This window comes from Pantherophis guttatus, chromosome 2 (assembly GCF_059756535.1).
Source record: "Pantherophis guttatus breed Tessera chromosome 2, ASM5975653v1, whole genome shotgun sequence".
In the NCBI taxonomy this organism is placed as follows: domain Eukaryota; kingdom Metazoa; phylum Chordata; class Lepidosauria; order Squamata; family Colubridae; genus Pantherophis; species Pantherophis guttatus.
This window is the reverse complement of record NC_142064.1, coordinates 103,934,998-103,958,817: the sequence shown is the minus strand read 5'-3', so window position 1 is coordinate 103,958,817 and position 23,820 is coordinate 103,934,998. Positions and strand designations below refer to the sequence as shown.

At 36.9% G+C, this 23,820-nt stretch overlaps 1 long non-coding RNA gene across 2 annotated transcripts in view; it reads left to right on the top strand.

The window, feature by feature from the left end:
• Positions 1-23,619, top strand: part of LOC132711434 (uncharacterized) — a 140,432-nt gene extending 116,813 nt beyond the window's left edge. For both annotated transcript variants that reach the window (XR_015732761.1, XR_015732760.1), the window contains one exon: positions 19,678-23,619. This is a non-coding gene — a long non-coding RNA (uncharacterized LOC132711434). The remainder of the gene's footprint in view (positions 1-19,677) is intronic.
• The last annotated feature ends 201 nt before the right edge of the window (positions 23,620-23,820 follow it).

The following is a 23,820-nucleotide window of genomic DNA, read 5'->3' as shown; positions in this document are numbered from 1 at the left end:
ATTCAGGACAATACAAAACATACAACTTAGAAGTTAAGTATTTATGCTGTTTAGAAGGTAAAGGCTTCGTTAATATATCAGCTAATTGTTCTGAAGTGTCGCAATGCACTGCTTTAATAAATCCATCCTGAGATAATTGTCTCACATGTTTAAATTTTATATCTATATGTCTGGATCTTTGTCCAATGGCATCAGATCTAGATATTTCAATGGCTGCTTTATTGTCTTCATGCATAACAAAGGGCAGAGCAGGTTTTTTCCAGACATCTGAAATTAAATCATTAAACCATACAAGATTATTTGCGGCCTTGGATAAACAAACATATTCCGCTTCTGTTGTTGAAGTAGCCACTAGTTCTTGTTTACCAGTGTACCAGTAAACTGGACAGTCATTTAAGAGAAATACATAACCGGATGTGCTTTTTCTGCATGAGGTGTCTCCAGCCCAATCTGCATCTGCATAACACGTAAGCTTTGGTTCTTTAATATCATTAGGTTCTAACATTAAACAAAAGTCTAGTGTACTTTTTAAATATCTTAAAATTCTTTTAACAGCTTCCCAGTGGTACATTGTTGGTTTGCTGACATGCCTAGATAATAAATTGAGTGGTAAAGCGATGTCCGGTCTAGTCCAATTAGATATGTAAAGGAGTGAACCTATGATTGATCTATAGAATGTATTGTCCTTGAACTCGGGAGAAGATTCATCAGAATTCCTTAGAAAGTCAGTTTGCATAGGGGTATCACAAGGTTTGGCATTGTTTAAGTTGCATTTATTTAAAAGATCTATGATCTTATCTCTCTGGGTAAGTTTGAATCCCCTTTTTGTCTTATTAATTTGGACACCAAGGTATTTGTTTACCTTGCCTAAAGATTTCAATGAGAAATGTTCATTTAGTTTAGTTACAAAAGTTTCTCTTCTTTCTTTATGTTTTCCTATGTATAAAATGTCATCCACATAAATCAATACAAATTCAATGTAATCATCACCCCTCTTGACAAAGAAACAATTATCAGCAGTGGTAGCGTTGAAGTCCATGGTCTTAAGTACTTTTACTAAACAATCATACCACTGTTTACCAGATTGTTTTAGCCCGTATAAACTCTTGTTTAACAACCAAGTCTCATTTCTGTTTGTGTATGGACTATGAGGTGCTCTCACGTATATTTCTTTATCTAATTTTGCGTGTAGGTACGCAGTCTGTATGTCATATTGGAATACATCTAGATTGAGTGCTGAAGCTACCACTAGAGCTGTTTTGACACTCTCTGTTCTTACAGTGGGGGAATACGTGTCAGTATAGTCCTCTGGATATTTCTGTGCATAACCCTGTGCAACCAATCTAGCTTTGTATAGAGTATTTCCTCCCTCTAAATTCTTAATTTTATATATCCATCTGGTACCAATAATTGTCTTATCTTTAGGTGCAGATGCAGGTGTAAATACATTTAGTCCTTGTAAACTTTCCATCTCTTTCTTCATTGCTAATTCCCATTTTTCTTTTTCTTCGTGAGGAAGTTTTAACACTTCCTCGTATGTATTGGGTGTTGTTGGTTCACCATTCATGTGCATTACATAATCCTTGTATTTATTTGGCATTTGATTTCTGGTGTTTCTAATGATTTTCTCGGGTTTACTATCGTTATCATGCAAATATCTTGCTTCCTTTTTTGTTAGTGTATCTGTCTTTATTTTGAGTTGGCTATTTGTCCAAGTTTTGGTTTTGTTTTTATATTTGTTGATATTTTGTTTTTCTATAGTCCCTTTCTCATGAGATTTTGTATCTTCATGTTTATTTGGGAATATCTCATTAAGATGTAATTTAGACCAGTTAGCTTGTTCATGGAACACAGCTGTTCTGGAGACTATAAATTTGTTGTTACTATCAATGAATCTGTATCCTTTAGTGCCAGTCTCATATCCCATAAATCTGAGTCTCCTGGACACATTTTCTCCCTTTCTTCTTAATTGTTTAGGTATGTGTACGTCTGCTGTGACTCCAAATATATGCATGTGTGCTAATTTTGGTTTTCTATTATACATCACTTCATATGGTGTCTTATTTATAATGCTGGACCATGTTCTATTTTGTGTGTAATTTGAATAATGTAAGGCTTCTGACCAGAATTGTTTGCTTAAGCCAGCATCTTCCAATGTGCATCTAATCATGGTTTGTAATGTGGAATTTTTTCTCTCTGCAATCCCGTTTTGGAACGGAGAAAATGGACTAGATGTGTAATGTAACATTCCTTTGTCTTTTAACCATTGTGAGAATTCTTTAGACATGAATTCGCATCCTCTGTCTGTCATAATTTGTTTTATTTTGATGTTGTGTTGTGTTTCTATGCGTTTGTAAAATTCTTTAAATTTTTGAAATGTTTCATCTTTGTGTTTTAATGTGTAAACAAATCCATAGCGGCTATAATCGTCCACTATTGTCAGGAAGTAACGTTTCCTATAAGTGATTGATGGAGTTAATGGACCAACTAAGTCCATGTGTACTAAATCAAAAATTTTGTTAGTTGATCTGGTAGATTTTCTTGGCCTGGGACTAGTTTTTAGTTTTGTAGATTTACATACTGAGCATTCCAGATAATTTTCACAATTCTTTATTTTAACACCTTCTGCGTGTTCAGTCATTTTTTGCACTACAGGAAAACTGGCATGTCCTAACTTCCTATGCAATATGTGAGCACACTCATCATGAATTGGTTTACCTATCTTTGGCTTCTTATCGTTGTGTGCATCTGTGTGATCATGAGATATTTTACATTCATCATTGTCACTGTTGCTAACATTCTCATCATCTATTTCAATACAATCTTCCATATTTGAATCAATGTTATGTAACCATTTTTCTTTTGTTATTAGGTAAGGTAGTCCTCCTTTAGTCACCACAGTGCCTACATTTATTTTATTCTTTTCCAAAGTTGCCTTTCCTTTTGAAAAGACAATGTTAATGTCAGAATCTCTGCTTAGTTTTATGGCACTTAATATGTTATGAGGTATTTCAGGTATTAGTAATACCCCCTCTATTTTTCCTAAACCAGGCAAGGTTACATTTCCTCTACCTAATACTTGAACCTTTTCTTGGTTAGCTACCTTAATTACAAATTTATCTTCTGCAAATGAAGATAATATACTTTTGTTATTAGTGGTGTGATTAGTTGCTCCAGAATCAATAAGCCAATTATTGTTCTCACTTTGTTGTGTGTTAGTGTTGTCTTGTTTATTTAATCCATTCAGTGAACCAGACTTTCTATCCTTTGAATTGTCTCTGCCCCCTCTATTCTCTCTGTGATTTGGTGGGCTCCTATATCTATGCCTTTCTATGGAAGGCTGTCTATAATCGTATTTGTTTCTGTATTCTGATCTATATCTTTCTTTTAAGAATTTTGGGCAATCTCTTCTATTGTGTTCCCTGGATCCACAATTATGACATTTAAATGTTCCACTATATTTTTCTTGGAAAGCTACTTTCCTATATGGTTTATGTTCTGTGTGATTGTTAGAACGATTCCTTCTAGAATTATCTTCTGTTATCAATTTGTTAGATAGACTTTCTATGGATAAATACCCTAGATTGATTGTGTCTAAATGTGACATAAAATTGTCCCATGATGGGTCAAGTGAGTTGATAATGACACTTTTCATTGTTTGGTCTGAAATCACCTCCCCCCTCAAATGCAGTTCAGCTCTTATTTTGTTCAAAGATATTAAATGTTCACTTATGGAAACCCCTGGTTTTATCCTAGATGAAAAGAAGTCTTTAGATATCCTTGTGGTGGTGGCTACACTGTCACTGTGAAACAAATTAAACATGCATTGAATAATTTCTGAAACAGTCAAATTTGGCTTAATGCTGTGATACATTGCAGGAGACACACTAGATATTATTAAGAAAAAAGCTCTATGGTGTAAACAATCTATTTTTAGTGTCCAAGGTCTTTTTGGGGGACTAGTGATAAAAAACAGTAAGTTTTCCTTCATAAAGACAACCTGGAGCTGTTGATACCATTCTTGTAAATTAATGCCATCAACCCTTAGTTTTGGGAAGTCACTGGGTAAATTTCCGACATTATTGGGTCCATTACTTACAACCTGAGGTAGTCCGTGGTCTCGTAAATGCAGAAAATTGCAAAACGGCGTGGGGATGCTCGCTACGAGTCTGCATGATCTTCTCTCCTGTTCATGTCTTCCCGGATCGTGAGCGTAGTTTCGCGCATGCGCGTTGCTCATTTCTTCTTCGGCGTCGTCGTGGAAGGTTCTCCTCATTGCGGCTTGCTCGCTCTGCTCTTCTTCAGATGAGTCGGTCTCTGGTTCGACTTTGGGGGTTCTGGCGACGGTGGCTGTTCTTCCTCTTCTATTGAGAGCGTTGGTGCTTGCTTCGGTCTGCGGCGTAGGGCGGTATCGGCAGGGCTCTCTGGGTTCCGGCGTCAGCGCTCTAGTAGTCAGGATGGGAGCGGGCAGGTCTTGAGGCATTGGCTTGCTCGTTCGCTTTTTTGGTGTCTTTTTAGTAATTTTCAGTTTTGGCCCAAATGCAGCAAAGAGCGTTTTCATCGCTGATTTTATTTGGTGTTTTGTTGGATCTTCCTCGCTTTCTGGTTCTGATTCTTCTGATGTGTTTGAATCTTCCTTTTCGTTTTCGTTGTCCGATAATATTTTTCGCGCCAGAAATTTTGAATTGAGCTTGCTGATTGGCTCTGCTTCGTTCATCTTGGAGGCCGGTTGAAACCAAGATGGCCGCCATTCAAATTTTTGCGCGGGATCATCGTTTTTCTTCTTTGTAATGATTTTCTCCGCAGTCATATTACTCACTATTTTTGGATCTTTGGGTTTTTCATTGGTGATGTTTTTCTCTCTCGCTGCTCCGCTGTTCTTTAGCATATCTTGGAGGTTCGCGATGAGGCTTTCATCATTCTTCTGGCTTTTTAATAGTTTTAATATCTCTGACCTGAGTTCGTTATTTTCTATTTCGATTTCCTCCTGGTCATCAATTATTTCTTCGTCTTCAGTGGTGTATTCTTCGGATTCTCTCGAAATTGCATTCGTGGATTCGTTGATTATTTCTTGTTCCGTTTCCATTTCTTTGCTGTAGGCCCTGGTGTTGGGCCTATCTTTCTTAGACATTTTAAAGCTTTTTATTGAGTCAATTAACCATCCTCTGCTACCAGTTTGTTGCAATATTTTCAGGATCAGACTCAATAAGATCAACAAGAGTTAAAGATTTAACTATATATTCTTTTATTTACATTAGGCATTCTATATTCACTGAATATTCACAGATAGAAGCAAGGGAAATGGTGTAGGTAGCTCCTTATATATACAATGGGTGGAGCTATATGTGGGAGTGGTGAATTATGAATACATTAAGAAGTGAAGAATAAGTTAACCCCTGATACCCTGTCTGTACACTATTTACACATTGGAGAATAAGGCATTTACATCTGACATTATCTTGACAGTAAATATGAAAATTTCTATGAATTAAGCATCCAGCACAATTAATATATAATTTAAAAATTTGCACATAATTTTGTCACATTCCCTCACCATTGTAGAACTTGTAGAAGATAGATAGGTTATTTATTAGATTTCTATTCTGTCTTTATTACTTTATAAGTAACTCAAGACAGGAAACACATCTAATACTCCTCCCTCCTCCCTCCTTATTTTCCCCTCTCGTACTCTCAAGAATGTTTGTTCTTGCCATAAAGCTGTTTCTAGATCTGAGTCGGCGGGCTTGGAGCATACGGGTGTGGTGTGGACCTGGCTATATAACTTTTGTCACCGCCATCTTTCAGCTTGTATGTTTAATTTATCAGTCTAGGATACATTTCTTAATGGTCTCCTATCCAAGTACAAGCAGGTCTGACACTATTTAGTTTATGAATCCAGGCAAGGCAAGGTGAGTTTGTAGAGGAACAGAAAAACAGAGAAGAAGACAGTGAAGTTGTTAATAAAGGATATAATTGTAGTACAGCTACTAAATTAAGCTGCTGTCTTATTTCCTCCTTTTTCTTTTGTTCCTTTGTTAAGTCATTTGATGTAACAATTTATCAATGTATACAATTTATCTCTCAGTGAATTAATACCTCTTCCATGTCTAGATTAAACTTTAGATTGCCAGAGTGAAGCCACCTTCTTGGCTTTGTCATTGGCCAAAAATAAATCATTATTGGTACATGTTTCTGGTAGTAGCCGACATACCAGCAGGTGGGCCAGGGTTTGCGCCTCTCCACATTCACACAGTATGTTGGTATCAAGCCTCCACTTGAACATATTGGTTTTACACTTAGGTACTCCAATCCTCAACCTATTCAGGGTCCTCCAAGAAGTATAAGGGAAGTCAGATCCTCCTTTAATGTTATTCCTTGCTTGATGGTCTCCTTCCTCCATCTTTTAATTCAAGTTTGTTCTTGCGTACTCTCAAGAATGTTTGTTCTTGCCATAAAGCTGTTTCTAGATCTGAGTCGGCGGGCTTGGAGCGTATCCATTCAAAGAACATCGAGGGTCATTCTCTGGCTTAGTTCTCTTGACACCTGTTGCTATCTCTTAAGTAGGACAATGCCAGTGAGAGGATATATTTTCTCAATTGGTGTAGGCTTATGACATCTGGTCGCTAAGTGTAGTGCTTCGTTGACAGAGATGTCAACTTGTTTCATGTGTGCAGATGCATCCCACACTGGGGCAGCATATTCTGATGCAGAGCCCCTCAAGGCCAAGCTGATGTGCACAATGTGGATGGCTGAGCTCCTCAGGTATAGTTTATCAATTTCCTGACGATATTGCTCGGCAAGCTAACTTTAGCTTTAGTGTTCAGGCAACGCTGTTTAAAAGAGAGCACCCTGTCTAGGGTTACACTGAGATATTTTGGTGTCGCACAGGGCTGTAGTCAATTCCCTTGCCACATAACATCCAACTCTTCCCTTGCATATCGATTTCAGAGGTGGAAAGCACACATTTGGGTACTAATACTGCTGGATACAGAAGTTCTGTCACTTCAACACTAGGCAACATCATTTGTGTCAAGATTTAGGAAAGGAACAAGCAGCCTGCGCATCAACCGGCAAGTATGCATGCTCTTATCTAAAGCTTGAAATATTTATTTAATGCAACTGGGCCTGAGATGGAGCCTTTGAGCTAGACTTAGACTTAGAATAACTTTATTGTCACTTTGAATGTACACTAATCAGCATACATTAAAATGAAATTTTATTGCATACAGCTCTCAAAGGGTCTCCACCTCTAATGAGCCGAGGTGGCGCAGTGGTTAGGGTGCAGTACTGCAGCTACTTCAGCTGACTGCTAGTTCAGCAGATCAGCAGATCAAATCTCACCGGCTCAAGGTTGACTCAGCCTTCCATCTTTCCGAGGTGGGTAAAATGAGGACCCAGATTGTTAGGGGGCAATATGCTATTCAGTATACTGTCTTTGGTGTAAGCCACCCAGCGTCCTCAGAGAGTGGGCGGCATAGAAATATGACTAATAAAATAAAATAAAAATAAATAATATTCACCACATAAACATCACAAAATAAATAAATAAATACAAAATTATGCATATATCAACATACATTATATGACACGGAGAAACAACACAGTTTAGTTTATTTAGCTGTTGCCCCATATTGCAGAGAAGAGCAACCTATCCTCAATTACAATAAAACCAAAACAGTCATTTTCTCCAAGGGACCATTAGCCACTGGAAAATTAATAGCACTGACCAATTTAGGGCACTCAGACATCTGGGTATTTCCTTCGATGGCTCAATGACCTGGGATGAACAATGAAGGGTTATCAGTGCCTGGGTTCATATGCTTTCAAATACCATTCTGTATTTTGACAACCATTAATGGAAAAAAGCATGTCTGAGCTGACATGAAAATGTTTAGAGCCAAGGTTCACTGGATGTTTGCTCCATGGTGCACACATTTCTTACTACCACAACCCATTGAGGCAATTTCATGTAAATTTCTAAAAATGTAATTTTTTTTAGTATAGATGTTTTAGTTTACATGTATATCTAACTTTCATTCAAGATCAGAATCCAGAGTAATTTCATCAGAGCCCTGCATATAGCTTTATGGGTTGAAATACTAGGCTAAATACTTTTGCTGGCTTCGTTGAGTGATTCAATTCATTCAAATTGCTTGCTTTTATCTGAAAGTGGATTGACTGGGACTGTGCTGGGTGCAAACTAAAGTGGGCATTTCCCATGGTAATTTTCACATAAATTTCACCTGGTCCAGAGAGAGACTGGTTGGAGCAAAAAGAACAGGGCTTCAGTTAACAGTGGTGGGATTCAAACTTTTTTACTACTGGTTATGTGGGTGTGGCTTGGTGGGTCTGGCATGGCTTGGTGGGCGTGGCTTGGTAGGCGTGGCAGGGGAAGGATACTGAGCAGGGGAAAATCTCCATTCCCTCCCCATTCCAGGGGAAGGTTACTGCAAAATCCCCATTTCCTCCCAATTAGCTGGGACTTGGGAGGCAGAGAATCGATGGGGGTGGGGCCAGTCAGAGGTAGTATTTACAGGTTCTCCGAACTACTCAAAATTTCTGCTACTGGTTCTCCAGAACTGGTCAGAACCTGCTGAATACCACCTCTGCTTCAGTACTGACATTCAAGAAGAATTTAACCAAAAATTCTTGTTTGTAAACAGTGGACTCCCTCATACTAAATACTTAGCTGGCAGTTTTGTGTGACTCAGAGATCAGTCACATTGTTAAAAAAAATGGAAACAATCTTACATATTCTATTGTAATGACCTTTCTACATGATGTGACAAAATTAACTAACAGCATCTCTCTTAACCCAAAGATGCAAGATCAGAGGAGAAAATTATTTGCCTTCTCTTAGCTGATAGATCACCAGATCTCTTGATGGGTTGCTAAATTAGTTGTAACTACTATTAGATATTTAATTGTTTAGCACTGGTGATAATTAGATTTCTAGTAAGCTGATTGGGTTTTTATATCTATTTTATTTATGACTTTTTAACTGCTTTAATAATATGTGCATTTTTGTTTCTATGTTTTGGTCTTTATGAAGCAGACCAATATAAAAATAATCTGAAAATGCAAAAAAAAAAACCTAATCACCTGTACTTAAAACAAGAACAGTGTAGCCTTCACATTCTTACCTATACTAATGAGTAACAAATAATATTTTTCCAGTATCTTAGTAAATGCTGTATTATACTTGGCAAGGTGAAAAGAACTGTAACGATGCTGAAATACGGTAGATCCCTAACAATATCAAAAAAGAAAGTCATATAGAACAAATAAAGATATTGTTCTTGTAATCTGCATTGGTAATAATCAGTGCTGTTAAATTACAACAAACAGAATTGAGCCCTTACTCACATGTATTTTTAAGCAAAACCTGCAGTTTATACTATGTATAAATCAACAGTAACTGACTGAATATGTCTGTATTCTGGATTAAAATACTTCATATGAATTAGTTTAGACAGTGTCAGTGCTGCATGGAAGACTTTTGGTATATTTGAGCCCCAGTTAATCTTGTCTTAATATTTTTTAACAAGTGAAAAATTCCAACAAGTGATGCTTGAAATATGTTGTCTTGATGAAAGTTTGCCTTTTATTATTTCCTGTGTGATCAGTGGGAAGATCATACAGTATAATCGGATTGATTAGTACCAACTGGGCTTCAACATTAGAAAGTCCTGTGGTTATTCTCAGTCATCATCCTTCACTCAAAAGCAGTGCCCCCAAATGTTGAAACAATTGACTTACATTTTGTTTCTTCAGGGCTGATGTTGATTGATTCCATATGTCAGCAGAACAATGTTGTGATCGCTTTTAATTTGTACCACATTTCTCACTTCTTCTGTTCATCTCTTTGGGAGGGCGCACAAATCAAATACAAAGTATTTAAATAAGTGTAAATAACATATGTTTTTTCTTTTTCTTGAAATATATTTAATATGCCTAAATACTGCAGGGTGAATTTGGAAAAACTCCATTCTGAAAAGGGGGACAAGGAGTCACAAATGTTCTTATAGCACATTTCTCTACACAATCCCTTGAAGGTTATTCCCGACTTGGAACAGCAATGGGAAGAAAGCTAAAGCTATTTCAATAATAAAAAGGTCAGTCTGAAAAAAAATCAGATTAATAATTTCATCCGTTGTATTTACTGGATTACCATCACAGGTATGATTTGGCCAAAAGGTAGATGAAATAACCATCCATCAAATGGTGATAAAGCAGGAGCAGGAACATGAACATAAATGAATATTTTCTGGGATATTTTTTGAATATATATATTTCCTTTCAACCTGGAAAATGTTGAATTAAATTTACATTAAAAAGGGATCTCTTGGCATTATGGCAAGCATATGCTGTAGGAATCAATAAATAGATTCCTCAAGGACAGTATGGTTGGAACTGGGTTTCAAGTGACCACTAGAAATGTCTCAAAGATGAATGCCAAACACAAAAGCTGCGACAGAACTTTCAAGTTCTTAAGAGTATATTGTTTCAAGTTTCCTAATGCAGAGTATTTCACAGAACTTTCAATGGAAATGGAACACTTCAGATTTGAACCATTTAACTCAAATCTCATTTGAATAATAGCAAATGAGAGTGTCTGTCTTGGAACACTTCCCAAAGTTCTTGAAGCAACCCACTTAAAATAATGTTGTGGCCCTGGTGGGGAATTATGATGACTGTGTCCCACGATAAAAAGGTTGCTGGGTTACACCTCATCTTCTCTTAATTTCCTTGGGGACTAGTAAGTCAGCCATTCTTGCTTTGTCTCACTGAGATTTTCCCTGCCATCTTAAAATTCTTCCTACATTTCCTTTCCTCATTCTGAAAGAAATGTTCTAGGTTTAATTCAGTCCTATTAATACTGTACTTTGAGAATTTCAGGCAGCAGTACTGCTTCATAGGCAATAAATGAGAAAAGAAATGAAAGTGGTTTTTTTTCCTGCACAATTGTGGTTGAAACTTGTGCTGTTGAGTGCAGGTGACGCCTCCTCCTTGAATAATGTTGGAAACAGTCAGGAAGAATATGAATAGCCTAGCCAAATGTCCTTTTATTTCTGAATATACCAAGATTCCCACCCCCCCTTCCTCTTACTGCCTCATTAAATCTCTTTGCCTGGATGGGAGATTGGATTTGACCTTCAGCAGAAGGAATCTTTTTGGTAGGGACAGAGGAAAGATACTGCAATAAATAATTAGTCCTGCCAAGTTTAATAGGTGGCCCTTGGGGTTAATTAATCAGACAATTGAGGTACGCTTTAGCTCTTCAAACACTATCATGAAAAAGACAAATGCAGAGATGCTATTGTGGATAGCAATAACGATGGCTGTCGAAACTCAAAATCAGCAGGTTCATGTTTTGAATGAGTGCAGGTTCTTTTTTCAAATTCTGCAGTGCATGATGAGCCCTGACATCATGGCAACCAACATAAATATCCTCATAATTCAAATCAAGATGAAATGTCAGTTAATTTACAGTATATTTTCTGCTCATGCAACTTCTGTGTGAATAGACATTCAAACTCTCCTGTCTTAGCACATGCTCTCGTGTTGATTATTTTATCTCTTTAGTCTTTGATAGAATTTAAAATGCTCTATTACCAGGCCCGTCTGTAGTTCATTATTTTAGTGCTACCTTTCAGTACTTCTTTGCCAAAGGAAACCAATCTGATTGGAAACAATTGCTCTGAAATATGGATGTCAGTTATGTTGAGCTGTATGCTCTTCTTGGTAGTTCTTTTTCACTAGAAAAAGTTAGTTAATTTGTATTTGATATTTCTCTATAGTGCAAGCAAAAAACCCTCCTGCCCTCCATTTTACATGTGTAAAAGCTAAAATTGGGTACGTCTTGACATTGAGAAAGTTCATGGAAAATGTACATTTGATCCAGATGTTGAACCAAAATATTGAACTCCAGCCTTTGAGATGAGATAGTTTAGCGAGCAAAACTTATAATTTTGGGAGTGACATTAGATTATTCTACATTTTTGGTCCTAGGATATTTCAATCATTGCTGAGGTTGCTCAATCACAAGTGGCTCAGGATTTCATGTCCAAGAGCCAGTGGTATAGCTGGTCCAAGTAGCATCAAGCCTGAGGCTTGCATTTCCATTACATTTGATGTAGGATTATCTTGGGTGAAGGTGTGGTAGATAATTCATTTTTGGATTCACAAAGCTCAGTGGATGTGGTTCAGCCCAGAGGCCTGATCATTCTAGTGGTCCCAAATCTGTTGTAGATGGTCTTACTTATTCTGTTGCTGCTATTATTGAAGCTTAAGATATTCTATGGAGTACAGAAATAAGGTGGGCCCATTCTGCATCAACTCTTGAGTTTAATGAAAAACTGAAAGCAATGAAAATAGTAAAATGAGAATAAGACTAAGCATAAAAGTCACGGTGGCTCAGTGGTTTAATGACATGGAGATGGACTTCACTCCAGCAGTTTGAGTCCTAGCAGTGGGTGGTGGGTGAGCTCCAGTTACTTACCTCAACTTCTGCCCACCTAGCAATTTGAAAGCATGTTATATATATGAATAGATAAATAGTGGGAAGAATGAGCTGGTGTGCAGATGGTCAGAATTCTGATGGTGTTGGACCTTCTTGGTTGCAACACCCATTTGGCTTTGGTGAAGGAAAAGGGATGCTGCTGCAGGAAAGTGCTCGTCTTTCTTTATGGTGCAGAGCTAGTTTACCTCCTCTGACACACTTTAGAAAGCACACATACATGAATCAAACAGGACTAGCAGTTTTAGGTAGCCAAACTACTTCTCTGCATTAGCATTGTAGTCTCCTAGCTAATGTAACATCACCATAAGCTAAATAAATAAATAAGACCAAGCATGAAGTAAATTCCATTTGGAGTCATATTTTATGGTAGAGGAGGCAGGAATTAATACTTGCTATTCTACCTCCTGTGAACATCATCTGCACCAGTAGGTGATATTAAAGAATCTAAGTACATAAAATCTCCAAACACACGTTTTCTCCCAGGACAATGAAACAGAAATGATTTGGGGGGGGGGGGCAGGGAAGCAGATAACATCTAAAATGAGAGAAAACAATCTACATTTCTTACTCTGATCCTAGTATCTGGTGATCAGTGGAAGTCAGCCAGAAAAGGCCACAAAACAAAGGTGTCAAAATCATATGTTTTTTTCCATGTGACAAAAAAGCTGTTAAAAAAAGACACCACATAGCTATTTCAGATACTGGGAAGATGATTTAGCAAACATAACCCTATCCCCAAATGGAACAGTATCTCCCCAATGTCTTTAATTTCTAACTCACATAGAATGCTTGCAGTGCACTATAGAACTGGTCTACTCAGAAGTAACCCCAGTTGAGTTCAGTCAAATTTATTGTCAATCTTAAGTGATCTAGTATCTAACAAGCAAAACAACTCTATATTTAGTGAATTGTTCTCCTGAGCCTAATTGCTTAAAATGTAACATTCAACATGTTTATATTTATCAGAATTATTTTAGAAGGCTGTATCTACCCAATATTAGAAAAACCAATTAAATATTCCTTGTTTCAAAAATGTAATTTTGTATTATCCTTTAATTTTCTAGATTTCTGACAGATATTTGGAAATCTATGAACTGAGCTTTTGACCATCAAGAGAGTCTGAATTCTAAATCACTGTAGTGAGCAGCCATCTCCTGTAAAAAATGGTGTTATATATCTGCTTTGCATGTATTTTCCAGCAAGTGCATGAAAGGAAATTCCCAAAAAACTTTTCCCCTTATTTTTACCTAATGAAATTTTAATTTGCTTTTTTTTTTCAATCAAAAGAGCATTGCAGAATTCAAATGATCACTTTCAGCTAAAGAAAGCTTTCGGGATTAACAAGCCACACCACTATATAATTAGACAATTAATTATACATATAACAAAGTATCATAATTCAAATGATATATCTTCAAAAATCTGTTCTATATTGCAATTATTATTCATTCCTGTTGTCTTGCAAGTTAAATGTTGCTTATTAAATGGTTAAGGTTAGGATATTTGGGTAAATCCCTGCCAACAGTTGTTTAAGCAAAATATATATGACATTTAGATACTGCTATGAGTAATATTGGATAGCAATATAGTAATAAATTTTAAAAAAGGATAAACAGTAAGTGTTTTAAAGTCCTTTTCTTATCTCTAACTATCTGCTATTATACTGTGTGCAGGAATGAAATAATAGAAAAAACAGAAATGACTTTGGGGTATTTTTTTGTTCACTCATACCATGACCTTACAGTTCAGCATGCAGTAGCCTTTTGTTTCAATAATTCATTTGCAATGCAATCCCCAGCATTTCCTTGCAAGTAAATAAAATGGAGTTCAACCAGAAAATGATCAAAGTATGCTGAGCAAAACTTCAGGTATGGATGCAATTGGCACATAAGGTATATCTATGCCAAGGCACCCCTTACTCATGGCTGTCATCTGCTCCTCAAGCAAGAACTGTAAGTGAAGAGGACTCCCAAATTGTATACCAGCTCTGTCTGGGGAAGTTCCGTCATCAAGAGTCAAAATAACATTTCACCAGAACCAGGGGGGGGGCAAAAACCCAAAACAAAAACCCATCTTGCTACGTTGGACAGGATCCAGTTCCTCCCCATCAAAACCTTCACAGCCTCTAGGCACTGGGTCAACACTGAAACACCCCTCTGCCAGGGATAGAGATGTATAGCTGGATATCATCAGCATACAGATGACATCATCCAGTGGGTTCATACAAATGTTAGAGGAACAGTGAGCGATCTAAGCCCTGGGGTACCCCACATTGTAGGGCGTTAGGGATAGACCCTTCCCTCCAAAATCCTGAGTGGAATCACTGACAGAGGAAAGAGAACTACCATAAAACACTCCCAATTCTTGGAGCCAGTTTAGAAGGTTGTCCAGCATTATATCCTGCCTTCTACCCAGGCTCAAAATTCATAGTTTAAAATGAGCATTTAAATAAAAATTAGTGTTAGCTGTAGTTTTGTACCTGTCTGAATTTGCTAATCATATTAATTACCATTAGTCTAGATGGCTACATTACACTTAAAGAAGATGAATATTTGTTGCTCTATTTTCCATGAGTCTTAAATTTGTTCAATCTCTAGCTATCTCCTTCATAGGTCACTTATAGGACAGCTATCGTCTAACTGTTTATAAATTTCCCACTGTAAATAATATATCAAGGAATTGAGAAGTTGACTTTTAATGAATTAAAAAGGTAGAATTGAGAACATAGTTTTAATGCAAATTATCACAAATTATGTATAATATTAGATGCATAAGATCAGAACACAGAAAGAAAAACTCTTTCTATAATTTCAAAAAACTGGTGGATTTTTTTTATGTTATACAAGTTTTCATCAAACTTATTCTATGGCGAATTTGCCATATGGACGGTTATGAAGAACTAAAACTTTGAAAATATCATAAAATGTTTAGTTATAGTGGTACAAAGATTCGTATTTTCAGATCTTTTTCAAACAAGATAAATAGAGAACCAGTGTTAATTGAGAAGATACTTCTGTATTCTTTCTTATTAAAAATTGGTACATAAAAACTAAATTTAGGATCCTATCAACCTGTCACTCAGCTGCTATTTCAAGGTACAGGAAGGTATATAAATTAGGATCTTATTTATTTCATACATGTATACAACATCATAAATCTCATCCTGAAATAACTATTGATAATAATTGAGTAGTAAGGCTACTCAATTATTATAGACTAAATAGTTTATATTATGTATAATGTCACAAATGGTATGAATTTGCAGTACTGCAATTGAGGTATATGGGTTAATATTTGTAAAAACTTCAAAACAGTTATGAGAAACTAGAGAAATTTTAAATCAAGTTGAGAATGCTCCTTTAATATATTACATTAATAGTTCCTGCAAATGTAGCAATATGAAACATAACTGCAGAGAAGTAATTACTAATCCAGATGGACCTGATCTAAGTGCTGCATTGTTACACAGAGAGCTTTTGAATATTTTCATTTAAATTGCAGAGCTTCTCAATGATTTAATGAAAATTATTTTGTAATCTTTTTTTATAAGAGATGTAGACATGCACTAATTAACATCTCTATATAACTGCTTAAATATGTATTTGTAAAAAGCCCATACAGCAAGATTGTTTAGCAAGATGCAAATATTTTAATAGAACATACTAGAGATTTACACCTTTAAATTTGTCTAGTGTTACAGGCTCAATTGCGTTAGCCGTGATAAGTACCAGGTAGAGCAATAAGAAAGTAAATTACATTCAGTACCAGCATCTCCAGAGAAATGAGCTCCACAGAACAGATTTATGATGTATATTTGGTAAAAATTATTTTACAGTGAGATTGTATACCAAGGTTTTAAATGAACTATATGAGACGAGAGATTATTTTTTCATTAAATATATATAAATTATGGTTGGATTTCATCTTACTGTGTGAGCTTTACGTTTTTTAGAAGGTGATAAAATAAGTATCCTCAAGAAAGTTTAAAGTGGGTTTGCTGCTATTTTACATTTTACCAGTGGCTATGATTTTTTTTTTATAATGACCTAGTTTTTGGTTAAATGGTAACTGATGGCTGTCTATTTTGTAAGACATATGTAACTACAGTATAGTGTTAATGAAAAAAAAATCATGTAGTCAGTATTAAAATGAATATTTAATTTAATTGTTAACAATATTTTTATGTCTCCATAACTCCAGATTCGAGTTGCATACAAAAACAGTCTGAACTATATAACATCATAAAACCCATCCCTACCACAGATTAAAGTAACTCTCCTTCCCACCAAAAATAAATTTAAAAACATATAAAAGAAGAAACAGGCAGCTCACTCACCACTACGAAATTTCAAAACCCATCTACAATCACAGTTATGCAAATGGCAGTATAATGAGGGGACCAACATCTGAGGGTAAAGTTTTCCTGAGTGTCAGTATACCCCAGAGAACCTTGTGTTCTGGTCTATGACCCTCCCTCATCAAATATACAATGCTGTTGTAACCATTCTGGTAAGATGTCAGCCCACATGGTTTGGGGCAAGCCTAGATTTGTACATGTGTCACCTCTCCTGCAGGAGCTGAATTGGCTGCCAGTTTGCTTCCAGGCCCAATTCAAAGTGCTGGCTGTCACCTTGAAAGTCCTACATGACTTGAGACAAGTGTTCTGACCTGGCTCCCAAATACGACAAGCCCTTTGTAGTTAACGAAATGTTCCCTTTATTAGGAGCGCCAGCAGCTGCTCTCTCACAGCAGGCTATGAAATCTCTTGTCCTGTGGAAAGTGATGCTCGCTCACTTTCCCCCTGAACTGGCCCAACAGCAGTCTCTCTCTCTCTCTCTCTCTCTCTCTCTCTCTCTCTCTCTCTCTCTCTCTCTCTCCCTCCCTCCCTCCCTCCCTCCCTCCCTCCCCCCCTCCCCCCTCTCTCTCCACACTTGCAAAGGAAGTCCTGGAAAGTGCGCTTGCTTTCTTCCAGCAGCAGACACAGACACACATATGCTCAGAAGGCGCTGCAGATTCCAAGAAGAATTCTGAAAATTTCCAGACAGGATTCAGAAGTGCAGGCTATCAGTGGTGGACTGGCAGGGAGATGAATAGTTGTCTGCCACACCTATTCAGCTCTGCCCCCAGCCTTTTATCCCCAGAGCTAGGGTGGGGCTTCACTAGCAGCGGTGGCTCTTCTGTCCCAAGGACCAGCCCATAGATTTTCACTGCTCTCCTCTTCTCTGCCTTCTGCACATCCATGCATCAAGCACTGGACCCAGCTGTTCTTCCTCTTCCTCGTCAGCTACCCCCAGACCTGGGAGCTGTTGACTCTCCATCTGAGGGCTGATGGACCGCCCAGACTCTGCCTCTGTCTTTATCTCTGACAGTTCCATTCCCTCTTTCCCCTCGGAGCTCTCAGACTGCCTTGATGTGGCCCTGACTCCCACGTTGCCTCCTCATCTGATTCAGCTGCCAAAGGGGCTGGTGACCAACAGGCCACAACACAAGATCATTTGAAGGACTATCTTGTACAAGTCATATCTACATGACCCACTAGAGTGGGAAGGCAGGAAATGTTATGGTTTCCCTCTCCTAAGGAAATATGTCTAGCAGGACCAAGAAGAAAGGCCTTCTCTGTAGTGGCTCCTTCCCAGTGGAACATCATCCCTACAGAGATACTTTGACACTCTTGCACAAGGCCCTGAAGACATGGTTCTGTTAATGGGCCTGGGGACCCCTTGAGTGATATGGAGCTCATCAAGTGGCTCATTTGATTCTTCTTGCCGGAGGGTGGGGGAGTTATTGTTTTTTGTATTGCAGTTTTATCCTTGTAAACCACCCGGAGTAACCAAGAGTAAGTTGGACAGCCATATAATTTTTTTTAAATAAATAAATAAGCAGTGGAGATACCCAGGTTTTTGCCCGCCCTTAGATATAGAAGCTGGTAGGGTGACTTAGGGCCAGTACTGCTTTTTGAGCCCTAGAGTGGGATATTGAATAACCTATGCCAAATTATGCCAAATAGCACTGGTATGATATTAAGTCCAAGTTATTTTTCAGCTGGTTCCAGCTTAGCCTGGGAAATGGAATACAGTGCTGCTTTAAGATCAGTAAAAGTTGAGAGGAGAGAGATACATATTCTACAAAGTGATTTTGTGATTTTGTATGCGGTACTGATCAGTCATGGTCAGCTTGTTCTGCAAGCAGATCTTCCTGTTTCAGCCAGTTTCCAAATTTTCATTGCAGGTGTCTCCCATAGAGTTTACTGAAAATATTGAAGAAGCTAATGGGTTCAGCAGAGTCAGTTTTACTGTCCTTCTTATACATTGACACGGGGATAAGCAAGTTCCCAGTCGCTGTAATGCGTCCATATTTGTTGATGAGATGTAAAAAGGGACACACATCATACAGCTTTACTTTTAGTTATCTCAGAGTTGATGGGGCATACTGGGCCATGAGCTGAAATGTTTTTCCCAGACTTCTCTTAATATGTAGTTCTTCAGATGAAGTGAACCATTACTAGGGTGCCCTGTCGTGATGCACCTAAAAAGGATTGGGTTCTTTATTGTAACATTGGGATTAGGGAAAGCCATAACTGCTTTTATTTCCGTTTTCTTTTGCTTAATTAGCTGCTTATATCATTGCTCCTGGCTAAGTGGGTTGTGTGCTATTGTCATTAGACTGCTGGATTTATGCAGGTTACATTAGCCCTTTTTTCAAGCTTCTATGCATTTTGCACCAAACCATGATTTTGGGCTGCTTGTGGTCATTAGTATTATCAACAGGTACGTTTTTTTTTAGAATTCCTGCACTAAGTTATATTATTCTAAGAAATGATAGCATACCAAAAACTCACCAAATTTCATTCTTTCCCTTGCTGCCTGAAGATGGCAAGAGTTGAAATGTAATTTAATTAAAGGTACCATTTATAAATTAAAAGAAGACTGACATAATTTATATTCAAGAAAACTTTATTCAAATAAATCACATTGCACATTCTTACTTTTAAATTTTGAACAAATACATTGTTTAAAGGAGGTAATTTCTATTTTACACAATGCTTAAGGAAGGATTTAACCAATGTAGAATAGAATGGAAATTATTACTTTTTTTGATTTTGAAACTTTTATTAAATCAGTCTTAAATTTAACTTTTGCCATTTTTTCTCCCAGGTCACACTGCTGACGGCCAGTCAGTAGCCCATGTTCCTTTTCATAAGTACTACAATCAAGCCAGATACCTCTACCCTAACCTTGCGGGACCACCTACTACCACCAATAGCCTCTCACCGGCCGATACGCTCTCATAGAGAGGGGCTCTTCCGGGTGCCGTCGGCCAAACAATGTCGACTGGCAGCCCCCAGGGGGAGAGCCTTCTCTGTGGGGGCACCTACTATCTGGAACGAGCTCCCCCCGGAGATACGGAGGATCCCAGATCTGCCACCTTCCGCCGCGCTCTAAAGACTTTTTATTTCACCAAGCAGGCCTGGCCTAACTTTCTCCCTCTTTTTAAACAATTTTAATATTTTAATATTTTTAATATTTTTAACACTCAAAGTTTAAATTTGTTTTAAATTGATTGGGGTTTTAATCTGTCTGGGCCAAACTATTTAATTCGATTTTATTTCTGCTTTTAAATTTTGTATGTATGTATTTTATTGTTGGCTGTTCACCGCCCTGAGTCCTTTGGGAGTAGGGCGGTATACAAATCAAATAAAAGTAAAGTAAAGTAAAGTAACCTGCTATTTTATTTCTGATTCTTAAGTAAAAAAAATATTGCAGTTTGTGTTTGTTAAATTTCATTCTGCTCAGTTCAGTTCACTAAACTACCAAACCCATGTTGAACTTTATCTTTGTCTTGCTAGGTATTAGCTACTCTATCCAAATTAATGATATACACCAATCTTAGAAGAATTTCCTCTACCACTGCATTCAAGTCATTAATAAAAATACTGAAAAACACCAAGCTGACCCTTGCAACACACATTTGATAATTCATCCACACTGATGAGCTTTTCAAGCCAGCTGTGCCTGCATATAATAGATATGTCTTTCAATCCACATTTAACTGGCTTACTAATCAGAATGTTATGGGGTACTTTGTAGAACTTCAAAGAAGGAGTTCTGTGTATGCCTTGTTCACTGCTACATTCCAAGATTGAGACACAGATGTCTTTTTAATTAAACTAACAGCTCCATATGTTTTCTTGGGAAGCTGGTCCAGCAGCATGAGAATTTTTTTTTATTGATTCAGACCACAGTCCATCTTTATTATCAACAATGACTGCCTGCAGAACTCCAAGTTTTAAGACTGCAGTTTTTACTAAAACTAGGGAACCTGCAGAGTCTGGCGCTAGGCTAAACATCTGTTTCTTCATCTTCTGAAGCCTTAGTGAGATTCATGGAGAGAGTAGTAGTAGATTTTATAATTAATATTTTTCGATATTCAGAATATATTTCGATATTTAGAACAGAGATAAAAATACTACAAATTTGTGCGTATTCCTACTGTTTGTTTGTTTTTCTGTTTGGCTTTTTTATAAGCAAGCTGCTAGCAAAAGCCTTCTGAGGCATTTTTTTAAAAATAAGACAGCAATTGCTTCCTACTAGGAAATGTATGCACCAGTCGTTGGAAATGTTTGTTGTCTGAAAACACTGCAAAGCAAGAATAGGCATTAGTTGCAAAATGAGCAGAATCATGACAATACCTTTAGCCCCATAATTCAGTTTACATACTAGGTCTATTTTAATAAGAATTTTTGGAATATGAGATTATGGGTTATCTGAAACAGGCAGTTATTCCTCTCCGCAGATTGCTCATGAAGAAGAGTCCGGAATTTCCTAGATAGATCAGTCCTTAAATATTTCATTCCTAATAAATATATAATTAAATAACAAAATTCCCAACAATATTATTTCATGCCACTTTAGACGATATCCAATTTGTTTTTGAGAAGTATTATCCCTATCTTCTCCTTTGTTGGGTAGCTGGTAGTAAACTTTAACAATATTGCTTTTACTATGTCATGTTCCAAATCAAGGACTAAATAAGTTTGCAGGGGCAATTGGCAGCCATATTATATTAAATGTGAACAAGTGAGAGGGCTTTTTCAAGAACTTTTAGAAAATTCCATAATTGGCTTCACTGTGACAGTGGCAACAATTCATTTTGGCAGTTTTGTAGTGTCCATTTTCAGTCTTGATAATTTCCAGAAACTCATGTAATTTCTGTTCTCCAAACTGATTGTGGCTGACAGTTGACTTTCTTTCTATATTCCTCCTAATAATTTACTGTCTGAATAATTACACACACTTCCTCTCAAGAATCAACTGATAAGAAGGAATATAAAGAGTTCAATTTGCTACTGCAATTAATACTTTTGAAAGCTATGCTGTGGTAGACGTCTTGGATTTAGAGAAAAGAGTAATAAATAATAGAGCACATTTTAAATGCTGAAATGTTCAGTCATGGGCTGTTTTCTTTAATTAAATCTGTTTTGGAGAACAAAAAATGGGGCAGGTATGAAGTGGGGACCCCAACAAATAAATTTGCCTTGTGATATTTGTGTGCTGAATGCAAACATTTCAGGGCGTTTACTTTTCATGTTACGCCACACTTTTTAAAATTAGGACTTCTTGAGTAAGTCATTCATTCATCAAATTTATTTGCCGCCCTTCTCATGGTTCAGTCAACTCTGAGGGACTTAATATTACTAGATTCATGCATTGTACTAATTTTTAAACTAGAATTTCAAAGTCAGTGAGGAATAATTAAGATGTTGGACTGGGACTGATTATAAGTGTGGACTGATCTCCATCTTTCAAGTTATGGCAGTAAATAATATGTAACAAACCACAACCTAAGTTTACTTTAATAATTTCAGTTAGCATATTATATATTTTTAAACTGATATTTAAATATTTTACAGAGAATGCATTTTCAGAGGGATGTCTGACATTTTCTGGCCTTTCATAGTTTTAAAAGATATTAAAAATATATAAATTTGTGACTCAGGTGTGTGTTTAACTTGTCACATTTTCTCATAAGGCAGAATTGGAGAGAGGTAATACAAAGTTGCTTTGCTGACTTCTCAAATGTCTGAAAAAGCATTTAATGCAAACATAAAAGACAGAAAATATCCTATGATTTCTCTCTTACTGAACATTTTTTTTCTACTCTCTCAATAGAAAATACAACCAAGAAACAACGAGCAGTTATAACAGCAATGCGGACTTGAAGAAGAACAATCAGAAAATGCATTTAGTAAAACTTTTATCTTCTGCAAAGCTATCCCCTTATTAATGATATTGCTTCTATGATAAGATTAGGCAACTTTTTTGACTTTCTAAAAACATTGGAACACCTTGATTATTGGATTGCAAGTTCCTCAGTAGCTCAGTTGCTTTTGACTTTTCATGACTCCATGGGCATTATTTTGTCAGAATTTTGTATTAGTACAATTTCTTTGAGTTCTTGAAAGCATATGCTTGGGTCATGACTGATTACATTATTTTTTGTTAGGCTATTTTTGATTGACTGATTTTCACAGAGCCAATTTGGTGCGTACCAGGCTAGAAACCACAAGACAGAAGAGTTCTAGTCTCGTCTGAGGCATGCATGACTTTGAGTCAGTCACTCTTTCTGAGACCTTGGTGGAAGGCAATGACAAACCACTTCTGAAAATCTTCCCAAGAAAACTACAGGGACCAATTCAGGAGTAGCAATACTTCTGGTCTTCAGAAAGGAGGAAGGAAGGGTTTGTAAATACTTACCTGCACACCTGTATGATAAGAGAAGGAATACAGTAACCAGAACAGACTAGCTGAATCCAAAGTTGTGAACTTTTTGTGAATTTTTACACTCTTTGCTTCATTATAATATTTAAAAAAGCCGCCTCTCAGTATTATAATGAAGAAAACATGTTATATGCTAAGAATATAATGGGATAGACAAAGCTTGGACACAAATGTTAGATTTGTGAGTTTGCATTAATTTTCCTTATTTTAAAAGGATATAAAAGTTATGCTCAAATAATACTAAACTGCCCCTCTTGGTTAAGAGATCGCGGAGGTATCCTCTTTGCTCCTGTACAGAAATAAAGAGCTTTTAAAGCCTTCCCGGACTCAATGTGTTTTTTGGCTTGGTTCAGTGAATCAGCCAGGCTTTTAGTTAACACAGGTAGTTGTATACTGACTTAAAGGATATGCTGAAACATTGATTTTTATGAGGGTTGTGTCCAATTATTCTTGCCTTCTCATGATGTACAAAATATCTAGTTTGGACTTTATTATTAGTACTTTTTCTAATGGTTTCAT